General features: G+C 43.8%; 1 pseudogene; it reads left to right on the top strand.

Annotated features, from left to right (window-relative positions):
* The first annotated feature begins 4,786 nt into the window (after positions 1-4,786).
* LOC140319826 (homeobox protein engrailed-1-B-like) lies at positions 4,787-8,507 on the top strand (annotated as a pseudogene).
* Positions 8,508-12,185: the final 3,678 nt, after the last annotated feature.

The following is a 12,185-nucleotide window of genomic DNA, read 5'->3' as shown; positions in this document are numbered from 1 at the left end:
ATCTGAAGTCCTCCACCACCTCCCCCTCTTCTCCCAGGATGTAGACAATGTTTGGCCTGTTCCTGGATCAGTTTTTCTTTAAGATGAGTTGATTGGAGAGGTGGAGGGTGACATCATGGAGGTGTGACAGGCTACAGGTGGGGTGGGAGGTTCAGGAGCTGGAGGCAGTGGAGGAACATGCTGAGTGTTGGTCTTTCACCTTAAAGCCTGTGATCTTCTTTATCCCTGATCACACATCTCTTATGCTGTGCAGCTTTTTTCTGTACTCCTCCTTTGTATCCCTCTCTGAAAACTCCCTTTTTCTTCTGAGGACAGATCCTCTCCTTTATAGCAACATGTTCAGGATTACCCCATCTGTTGTTAACAATGTCCCCGTCTAGAGCAGATCAGCATTCTCACCTCTGCCCACATAAATCTGACAGAACAGCTGATGAGCCTGCAGAAGCTGAAACTTCAGTAGGTGTGTTATCAGCATTATAGTCTGATATAGTCTTAGAATATTGTTATAGGACTTTTAAGTGTGCTGTGTTTCCTTTTCTTTGTGTGTTTGTGATGAAAAAGTGTGCTTCTGTGGACACTCTTGGGAATTATCGTTGCCTTTGATAGTAGGATACTGGTGCAGACAACACGCCGCGCCGCCTTTTCATGGCGGAAATACGTCATAATGATGTCACGCGACGAGTCAACTATAAAACAAGCTTGAGACCAAGTTTGGGGTTCCCCAGGGGTCAATTTTAGGTCCAATTCTTTTTAATCTGTATATACTTCCCCTCAGGGATGTCATCAGGAGGCACGGCATTAGCTTTCATAGTTATGCTGATGACACACAGCTGTACATTGCCGTGTCTCCTGGTGACACAGGGCAACTCGATGCCCTTTTTAACTGCATTTTAGACATCAAGTCATGGATGGCAGCGAACTTCCTGCAGCTCAACCAGGACAAAACTGAGGTTTTAGTCATTGGTCCTGAAGGCCAGAGAGAGAAGCTTTTAACAAAATTATAAAATCTTAAACCATCACAAACTGTAAAAAATCTGGGCGTGCTTTTTGACTCTGAGCTTAGTTTTATTCCACATATTAAAAACATAACAAAGACAGTTTTTACCATCTTAATAATACAGCCAGAGTCCGCCCTTCTCTCTCAGGCCAGCAGCTGATGCATGCTTTCATCTCTTTTAGATTACTCTAATGCCTGCTCTCTGGTCTTCCAAAAAAGAGTATCTTTAATCTTCTGCTACTGCAGACGAGGACCAGAGGGCGGGAGCACATTACACCAGTTTTAAAATCGCTCCATGTGCTTCAGGATCAATTTCAAGGTTCTTTTACTCGTTTTTAGATGTCTTAACGGTCTTGGACCTTCTTATTTATCTGACTTACTTTTATCAACCCTCACGGATGCTGAGGTCTTCCGGCCTTTTAACCACGGGTTCGATCTAAAACACACGGGGAGGCAGCTTTTAGTTATTATGTGGAGCAGCCTGTCGGAGAACCTCAGGGCCGCAGAGACTGTTGATGTTTTTAAAAAGAGGAAGACTCACCTTTTTAATCAGGCTTTTATTTGATTTTATTGATTCTTTTTTTTCTTTTAATCAATTCATTTTCTTTTTTATCATATCTAATTTTTGTTCTATATTATTTTAATTATATGTTTTAAACTCCATGTTTTAGTTCGATAATTTAACTATATGAGCTGAAAAGCATTTTTTCTATTTTGTCCATTTTACACCTTTTGACACTATTTTACTGCTTTAGTCTTTCAGTTTTGGGGCGACCACACTCAGCAGTGTAGGATAGCGACTCTTACACTTACCTGTAATGCTTCTTAACATGAGCACATGAATATTGGAAGGTGTGGCCGTGACGTTCCTGTTACACCCAGCATGGCCAGCAGAGGGAGCTCCAGGCCGGATGTGAACCCAGCAGAGTGGGAGAAGAACCCACTGAACAGACGTCATGCACCCCCCAGAGCTCAAAATGACTGCTGCACCAGAGAAGAAGACAATATTCATTTAATGTGTGGTAAATATCAACTGATCTGGATCTGCAGAAGCAGAACTTTTAATGTCAGATTTCAAATGCACTGAAATCGATCACATAGTTTGTTTCGTACAGAAAGATCACGTTGTTTTTTAAAATATATTTTTATAATGTATTTAATAAAAAATAAAGAATGCAGGCATGTGCATGCTTCTGATTTATCTGCATATATTATGGTTATTATATATCTAATGAGTCCTAAATAGCAGCTGGTAAAGAAAGTCAGTAAAGTGGCGCATGCGCATCTCGTCTTTTATTTTCCCTTTGACACATTTTTAAACACATTGCATCTGTTTGAGCTTTGTTTTTTAGATGTTCATGTTTTTCTCCACCTTCCATATATTTAGTCTAATTTCCACGCCTCTCTCCTGTTTCACTTTAACTTTTAACATGCTTCAGAGATGAAGTTTTACTCAGTTTTACTCAGTTTTACTCACTTTTACTCACTTTTACTCAGTGTCCTCTCTCTGAGCTGAGGGCAGATATGTGTCAACACGCCTCATCTTCTGGTACAGTTCTCTGCACACACATGTGCTGCATGTCTGTGGCCAGCAGATGTCACTCTGACGTCATTCCCTGCCCCTGCCTGCTCTGAGTCGCTCACAGTAACCGGTGCTGGTCTGATTTCAGTGGCGTGGCCTCCTCTTCCTCGCGGTTAAATTCGTTTTCATAACCTTTTATTTGATTTGATTTTCCTCAGGTTTGTAACTCTTTTATGAAATCTTTTAGGTAAACATGCTGCAGAAAAGCAGTTCTCACTGTAAGCTTCCTGATATCACGCTGCTTTGGCTGCTTTTATGCACGTTTTATTTATGTGTGTGTTCATATGTGTGTGTAAAGATATGTAGATACCCCCCCCCCCCTCTAATTCTTACAATGTTCGCTATGGTTTAAAAAAATTAGGATGACCTATATACATCTTTATCTACATCTATATAGATATATTTATAAATAAATCCTGTCCAGGGTGTTCCCCTCGCGCCCGATGACAGCTGGGATGGGCTCCAGGCCCCCCGCGACCCGACCGACAGATTAAGAATATAGAAAAAATATAAATAAATAATATAAATAAAATATAGAGAATGGATGGATGGATAAATCCATGTATGAATGTTATTATATGTGTTATTACATGTTATTACATTAGAACTGATGTTTAGGGGTGAAGCATTGAATGGAACAGCTTCTGACACACACAGATGTTTTAGTTCCACAATTAAACCTGTGCGTTGTTCTTCCTGCTGGTTGGTTTCTGCCTGAGTAACAACAAAACACCGACATGTAGTCATAAAGCCTCTGTTTTACCAACACACACACACGCACACACACACACACACACACACACACACACACACACACACACACACACACACACACACACACACCAGGCTCATCCACAGCAGCTGAGAGGATGTTTGGAATCAGAAACCCTGATTCTTCCATGAGAGGAGCTGAAGGAAGAGCTGTTTGGGCCCATCTCACGGTGTGCGTGCGTGTTCGGCCCATCTTACGGTGTGCGTGCGTGTTCGGCCCATCTTACGGTGTGCGTGCGTGTTCGGCCCATCTTACGGTGTGCGTGCGTGTTCGGCCCATCTGAAGGTGGTCTCAGCTGGAGGAGCGAGTTTAAAGGGTGTGATTATTCTAATGTGGGTGATTTAAGGTTACAGTCAAATTAATGCAAATAATGAGATCAGAAGAATATCAATAATTCTGTTAGAAAAATGATTAAATCAGACCCAAAGCTGACAGAAACACGGCAGCTTTGTTCAGAATGAAAGCCGTGAGCCACCAGCTCCAGGTTGCAGAAAAAAGAGGATCTTTTCTCGGCCTCCGGCCTGCAGATTCACCTCAGAGCAAATAAAGCAAAGCTGAACCATGAAATTTACTCCAATTAAGTTGTTCGCTCGTGCAGCCTCCAAGAGTTCCGCTGAACAGCAGCTTTTCTATTAACACATGGAAGCGCTCGCGCTGCATTATATCCCTCCACTGGTCCACTTTGCGCAGGCTGTGATGGAGCGCTTGGCACGGAGCCGGTGACAGCGGCTTCAGGTCGCTTTTCTCCCGCAGCCAGGTGATGAACGTCCGGCTGATCAGGCGGAATAAAGCCTAATTAAAAGCGATCAATTACCCGCCGGCGGCTCCTCCCGCGCACTGAGATAAGAGCGCGTGTCGTCGGAGCTCGGCCTGGAAACAATAGGGGCTGACAAATGTGTGTGTGTGTGTGTGTGTGTGTGTATTTGGGGGGTTATGAAAGAATAATTTAAGAAAAAACCCGGAACCTGCTGGTTTGTGTGTGGCTTTGCTTGGATCTTATAAGTGGGCCCTAAATAGCATCATTCTGTCTCGTGCGTAACGCGCGCACACATAAGCTGTTCCCAAAAAGAAAAACAAGTGTATTCTGGGGCCCTCCGTGCGTGTTCACGTAAAGTCAACAACCGGAAGGTGAGCAGCTGAATTTCACCCAAAATCCCAACTGCGCGCGCGCGCGCGTGTGAGGATAATTCCTCCTGTTCTGAGAAGGAAGCAGTGCTAATCTCTTGTTTGCTTTGTAAAAGCTTCTCGCGCCCACACACTTCACCTCTGGGCTCTCAAACCTCTGACATTATTGGACACCGTCACTTTATGTCCAAAAGCATCCCGGCCACTGATTGGCCCGCTGCGCTTCAGATGTTGTTGATGCTCCTGGTTGGCGGGCGTGAGTGTGGCTCTCACGGTGATGTGATGTGAGGACTTTGTGAAGATCAGACCGTCGTACAGGGGGAGAAAGCCTCGGTGTGAGAGCAGAGCTCAGCAGCCACAGCCGGTCTCACCCGAGCACGCGCCGGGGCGGCGTCGCTCAGGCAGGATGTGCACGTTGACTTCTTGCAAGAAGCAGCAATATTTCGGAGTGCAAGCCACCATGTGTTAGTGCTTTCTGTGCTCGTGTTGTGGATATAAACGCACACCTGCAGAGAGAACAGAAGCGAGGTTCTTCAGAGGCGCGATGGAGGAGCAGCGGGACGTGAACAGCACCGACAGCAGCGAGGGGGAGAGCGTGTCTCCGGCCCCCAGCCTGCCCTCACCGCCCATCCTGCCTCTACAGGTCGCGCAGCAGGCCCACAGGACCACCAACTTTTTCATCGACAACATTTTGCGGCCGGACTTTGGCTGCAAGAAAGAGCACGGAGCGCGCGAGAGGGCGCAAACCTCCGGCCGGGAGCGCGTGCACCCGGCTGTCGGCAGGCCCAGCCTGCCCGGGACGCCGTCCCAGGACTCCAACTGCAGCAGTGACAGCACGTCGTCCTCCGCGTCCTCAAGTCCCAAAAAGAGCAGCGGGAGCGGCGGAGGAGCCGCTGACGCCGCGGCCTCCACCGAGAGCAGCGGCGGCGTCAAGGCCGAGGAGAGGACAGGCGGGGCCGGGGAGAACACCGCCGCCTCGCTGGTGGTGCTCAACGGCACCGGGACGTCCACACCGGAGAGCCAGCCGCTGCTGTGGCCTGCCTGGGTCTACTGCACGCGCTACTCAGACAGGCCCTCATCTGGTAAGGCGACAGATCCGCGAAAACATGCCGCCGCGAGCCCGAGAGCTGCTCTTTTATTGGATTTCATTTTATTATAACAGTAAAAATAGTTTTAAAATAGTAAGATAAAAGATAAATGATAAAAGTAGCTGTAGATATACATATATATATATATGTGTGTGTGCGTGTGTGTGTGTGTATATTATATATGATATACACACAGATGCATAAAATAATTTATATCACAAGAATTATTAACCTATGCAAGCAAAACAAAGTCGGTATTATTATCATAATTATTACTGTTATTATTACTGATATTTATTTGTTGATATCTTTTTTTATATTGTTGATTATCCATATTTTCCTGGAGTTTTTAATTCCAGCTCATCTTAATTCAGTGTTTGAAAGAAACAAATCCTTTTACACATTTATTTGTCAGAAGACATTTCCTTCTAAATGCTCCAGGTGTTATTAAAAACATAAAAGCCAACAGATGACATTATGTTAGGGCCAGTCTTGGAAAAGAGTCGTTTTTCTGGTTAAATAAAGGAAAATGTGTCACGTTGAACCGTCATCAGGACCCGGTTCATTCACATTTCATTTAAACAAACATGAAGACATTTTTCATGCTGGGTTTTATTTATTTTTTAGCCTGTAAAAATGCGCTCTTCAACACGCACATCGACTCCAACATTATTCGGTGTTTCACACCTTCTGGTCCCCCAGCTGACCTGTGGAAATAAGACAGAGTAGAAAAAAGCCGAGCTGAACCCGAGCTGACCGAACCGGGTCCCGTCAGGTGGGACCCGGAGGCGGCTCTGCTCCTGCGGGCTTCTGCCTGTTCTGAGGCCGGCAGGCAGACACCGAAGGCCGGCATCTGCTGCCGCTCCTCGGGGCAGGAGACCCATGAAAAGGGTGTGTTAGACCGTAACCCCCCATTGTGCGCGTGCCCCCCCTGCAGTGGGTGTTAATGTCAGAATCATCAGTTTATAATCTGTTTCATAGCTTTTAAAGAATAAACGTTTGATCCTAAATTTACACCAAAATATTTAATGGAACATTTGTTTTCTGCATCAGAATTTATTTAATAATTCAGCTTGATCCAGAGCAGGAAGTCAAAATGTGCAAAAAATGCGAAAAAAAATGCGCTTTTTGTTTTTCTCCGTGCGCTCAGCACGCGCCGTCCAGCTCTAATGAAAGTGCGCGTTAAACATAAGAAAAATAAAGGAATAAATGAATGAACCTTTATTTCAGACACGGTGCTGCTGTAGTGATCCGTGCGTGAGGTGCTGAAGCATCACTGCTGACACACACATGCGCGCGCGCGTCCTTCTGCTAATTATTGCTATTTATTATTATTATTAATAAAGATAATAATAATAATAATAATATCAGTTGCATGCTGCCCCCCCCCCCACAGTCTAGAAACATCATGCTAGGTCAGCTGGTGATTCTATTGTGAGTGTGCGCGTGCGTTGAACAGCTGATCCGGTTCCTGTAAGAAGAATAAAATAATAATAATGATAATAAGGATGTTGCTGTTGTGTCTGTGGCTGCTGATTGTTGTGAAAATAGAACCATGTTATTAGTAGTAATATTAGTAGTGTTGTTGTTATTGTTAGTGTTATTATTATTATTATTATTATTATTAGTAGTAGTAGTAGTGGTGTTATTGTTATTATTAGTGTTGTTGTTGTTGTTATTGTTAGTGTTGCTCCAGTTTGTTATTGTTATTATTATTAGTAGTAGTGTTATTGGTCGTTATTATTATTATTGTTGTTATTATTATTATGATATTTGTATCATTTTGTATTTTTGGCCTGAAACTGTCCGTGGACCCGCAGGTCCGGCCCGCGCGCGCTTTGTCTCGGCTTGTTGTTGTGACGTGGCGGATGAGTGAATTCTTCCCAGACATAAAAACTGTGTGTTTGCCTTTATCTCCACTTTGCTGAGCGCGCGCTGCATATTCATATTTCCGCTCTGCTCCTCTTTCGCCCTTACTGGCAGGCCCAAGGACACGGAAATTAAAAAAGTCCAAAAGCGGCAAAGAGGACAAGCGGCCGCGCACGGCCTTCACGGCCGAGCAGCTGCAGAGACTGAAGACGGAGTTCCAGGTGAACCGCTCACATCACGGAAGCAGCGGCGGCAGGCTCTGGCCCAGGAGCTCAACCTCAACGAGTCCCAGATCAAGATCTGGTTCCAGAACAAGCGGGCCAAGATCAAAAAGGCCAGCGGCTACAAGAACGGACTGGCTCTGCAGCTGATGGCGCAGGGACTGTACAACCATTCCACCACCCACCATCCAGGAGGACAAGGAGGACAGCGACTGAGGGGCCGCGCCCCCCCACACTGTAAATATCGAACTTTAATTTAACGAGGGGCTGCTGCTCTCCTCTCCTCTTTTAACGGGACTGTGCAGCAGCTGAGAGGAGCGGACAGCTCACTGCTCACATGCACGCGCAAAACCAAAGATTTTCAGCCCGAGAACAGACGTCCAGATGCCCCCCCCCCCACACACACACACCGCCAGCGGCTTCTGCTCCTCAGGTCTGAGCTGAGGAACAGCTTCTAAGAACTGTCGGAACCATCCGCTGAACGTAGAAAGTTCTTTTATGTGAATAAAAAGGTTCTGATTGAATCATGAAAGGCTGAAGAAGTTGAATCAAACAGAAGATGATCAGGAGCAACCAGAGAACACACAAACCTGAAGGTTGATGCAGGAAAACCGCAGAAATACAATGAATTCCGTTCAATTCTGAGCACGTGGAGCAGATCCTCGTGAGTCTGTGAGGCCGCGGTTCTGCTTTTATTTCAGGAAAATCCAGCAGGTTGTATTCTGATCAGAAGGGAGGGGGGCAGGTAAGATCCAAAGCTAATGGGCCCACTCTGTCAGCCCCCCCCACCCTCAGACTCTCAGAACCAGGGCAGCGGGGGCTGCTCACCTGTCCTGTACCTTTAAACATGTTTCCAAATAAACTCTTTTCTACTCAACTCTCACGCGCTGACCCACTTTGTTCCCCGGCTCATGACATGAATATTCACTTCATAAATGGAGGTGTTGTGGGGGGGTCGCAGCTCACTGATTCACGTGAGTGGGACAACTGAATCCATATTCATGGTATTTTGGAAAGAAGGTGAATTTACGCTGCGAGACGCGTCGCTATCAGGCGCTGTTAAAGCGTTGCGGAGCATGAAATGAGCTCCGCGGCTCCGCGGCTCACGCACTCCATCAGAGTCCCTGCGCGCGGCCGGGCAGGAGAGGAGCGAGGCGGCACGCGGCGGCCTCAAGGCCGCGGTCCTCAGGTAGCAGCAGACAACAAAGAACCCACCAAAAGATGGATTTCTTTCTTTCTTTCTTTCTTTCTTTCTTTCTTTCTTTCTTTCTTTCTTTCTTTCTTTCCTTTTCTTTCTTTCTTTCTTTTCTTTCTTCTTTCTTTCTTTCTTTCTTTCTTTCTTTCTTTCTTCTTCTTTCTTTCTTTCTTTCTTTCTTTCTTTCTTTCTTTCTTCTTCTTTCTTTCTTTCTTTCTTCTTTCTTTCTTTCTTTCTTTCTTTCTTTCTTTCTTTCTTTCTTTCTTTCTTTCTTTCTTTTTCTTTCTTTCTTTCTTTCTTTCTTTTTCTTTCTTTCTTTCTTTCTTTCTTTCTTTCTTTCTTTCTTTCTTTCTTTCTTTCTTTCTTTCTTTCTTTCTTTCTTCTTCTTTCTAACCCTTTCTCTTTATTTCCATCCTTCCCTTCATTTGTTTCATTCCCTTCGGGCCTTTAAACTTTCTTTATTCTGATTAAATTACAGAAAATATAACTAGACTCGCCCTGAGTCACGTGCGCTCGCCCGACCTCTCCGTGTATTTATAAAAGGAGGATAGATGGATAGCAGCGCGGCCACTTTCTCATTATTTGGGATTAAATGACTTATCGAGTGAACGTTTTCCTGATGAAACCGACTATTTCCTGCAGCCTGGGGCCATCCGTCATCTGGAGCTTCAGACTTTCTTAAAGCTTCTCCTATAATCGCTGTGGAGCCGGACCACAGAGAGAATCCCCCCCTCTCAGAAAGAAAGGAAGAGAGAAAGAAAGGAAGAGAGAAAGAAGGAGGGAATGCAGAGGAACCAGGCTGAGTTCACTTTGTCAAACCAAAGGGTAAATGTTGTGACAGCTTCTCTGGATATATGCCTCTACCTGTTTTCTTCCGCTTTGTTGCTACTGGCCCCATATCCGCGCGCGCGTAAATCACTCACTGGGCCTTCTGTGATTATCCAACACAAACAGAAAGATTTCATTTGTTCACACTTTTCAAATCTACTTTTTATTCCCAGCATTCAGAAATACATCATAGATAGCGATGCGTGTGCGTGTGTGTGCGTGCGTGAGGGCAGCAGTGGACAACGTGTTGGTGAGCCTGAAGGCAAAAAAGAATCTTTAATTTACATGTAAATAACAGTTATTGATTAACAAGAATAGCAATAATAATATATAATAATAATAATAACAGAAAGATAATAATTATAATAATAATCATAATAATAACAAACATAATAATAATAATAACAATAATAATATAAATAATGATAATAATAATAATAATATCAATAATGATAATAATAATAACCATAATAACAACCACAATAATAATAATAACTATAATAATAATAATAATAATAAGAGGATAAGAGGAGCAAACAATGACTTAAATACAATAAGAAGAATCAGACAGAAACTTTAAAACAGATTAAACAGTTGGAGCAATTATTATTATCATTATTATCATTATTATCATTATTATCTTTATCATTATTATCATCATCCATTCATTTTCTATATCCGCTTTATCCGTCGGTCGGACCAAACATCACAGGCCAAACAGAGACGAACGAGACAAGCAACCGCACACGCACACACACACACACACACGCACACACACACACACACACACACACACACACACACACACACACACACACACACACACACACTCCTAAGAACAATTTACCAGGTAACCTGACAGCATGTTTTTGGACGGTGGGAGGAAGCCGGAGAACCAGAGAGAACCCCACAGAACATGCAGACTCACACAGAAAGAACCGGCTGGAACCCTGCTGTGAGGAGACGGTGCTGACCACCATTATTATTATTATTATTATTATTATTATTATTATTATTATTATTATTATTATTATTATTATTATTATTATTATTATTATTATTATTATCATAATTATTATTATTATTATTATTATTATTATTATGTTAGGGTCTGAAAATATTGAGTAGAATGAGTTCAGTGTGACTGCAGCATGCTGTTACCCCCCCCCCCCCCCCCCCCCCCACACACACACACAGAGGCTGACAGCAGGGTGGGGGGGCTTTTTTACACTTGTGGGGGGGCCTCCTCTGTCCACAGCAGAGCAGTTGCAGCACAAATGGCTGCCGTTGTTTTATCATGACGGTGTAACAAAAGTGGCTCTGAGATGTGTGCACGTGTGCGTGCACGTGTGTGTGCACGTGCACGTGTGTACGTCCGTGTTAAAGCAGCATTACAGATACATGACGGACACGTGTGGAGCCGTCACCTCTGACATGATGGAGCCACCTGGACGCTGGCTTTCAGCACAAAGCTCCTTTTCACATGAACAATGTGCTTCAAATGGATTATTCTCTCATATCACGGCACGGTTCAGCACCAGAACCTTTACCTGAGTGATCGCAGCAGCTCTGCATGCTCTGTGCTGTGTTCTCAATGAGCTCCAGTCTCAGCTTTCTGATCCATCCGAGCTTCAGATGAGAGTTTGAGTTTAAAAGCTTCTTTTGACTCAGGAGGAAACCTGCAAGAACATCGAAACCCAAGCGTTAACACAAGAGGAGCAGCTGAGACCTGAGTCTAATGTAGAAGAACACCTTTAAAAGTCCCCTTTAAACCCAAAACAACTCCACACACAAATACTAATGTGATCAACTAAAATGAATAGGATCGAAAGCATGTACACCAACAAAATGGAATCCACCAATCAGGAGCCAACCCACCGCAAGGCTTCATGGGTAACGCTAAAAACGTCAGGCCATGTTTCAGCCTGGTCAGCAGTTTCTCTCCCTGTGGCTTTAACCTGAAGAGGTTTAATATCAGTGAAAGATCTGCAGCTCAGGCCTTTTTTTCTGTTCTCACAGAATTAGTCTGAAGGAAATGTTAAAATAAAACTCAACAACCCCTGAAAAGTAAAGCTCTAAACTGCATATTTACCCCCTCTTTTTACATTCCTCATGTTTTAACAGTGTTGCTGAATGAATTCTGATCATGTTTGCATCTTTATCTGATTTTATCTGATGGATGTCAGATGAGCTTCCAAAGTGTGACTCAAGACTCATTTAGTCAATGAGGGACTCACAGAAAGGACATTTGTTGGTATATCACAGGAAATATTGTTGTAATTTAAGCTGCATTTCTCTATTTTATGAGTCCGTATTTGATCAGATTATAAACTAGATAAAAACAAAAGTCACGGGGGTGCGTAACACTTCCTGCTGTCAGACACTGGATATGTTTTCTGTGGAAGAAATCCAATGAAAAAAACTTTCAAAATGTTCTCGCTAATTTTGTATCAAACAAAGGGAAGTTAAATAAATTTGCAGCGTGATAATGGAAATGGACGTAAAGTT

The sequence above is a fragment of the Leuresthes tenuis genome, unplaced genomic scaffold (assembly GCF_036924035.1).
Source record: "Leuresthes tenuis unplaced genomic scaffold, fLeuTen1.0.hap1 SCAF_12, whole genome shotgun sequence".
NCBI classification, from domain to species: domain Eukaryota; kingdom Metazoa; phylum Chordata; class Actinopteri; order Atheriniformes; family Atherinopsidae; genus Leuresthes; species Leuresthes tenuis.
This window is presented reverse-complemented; position numbering and strand designations above follow the sequence as displayed.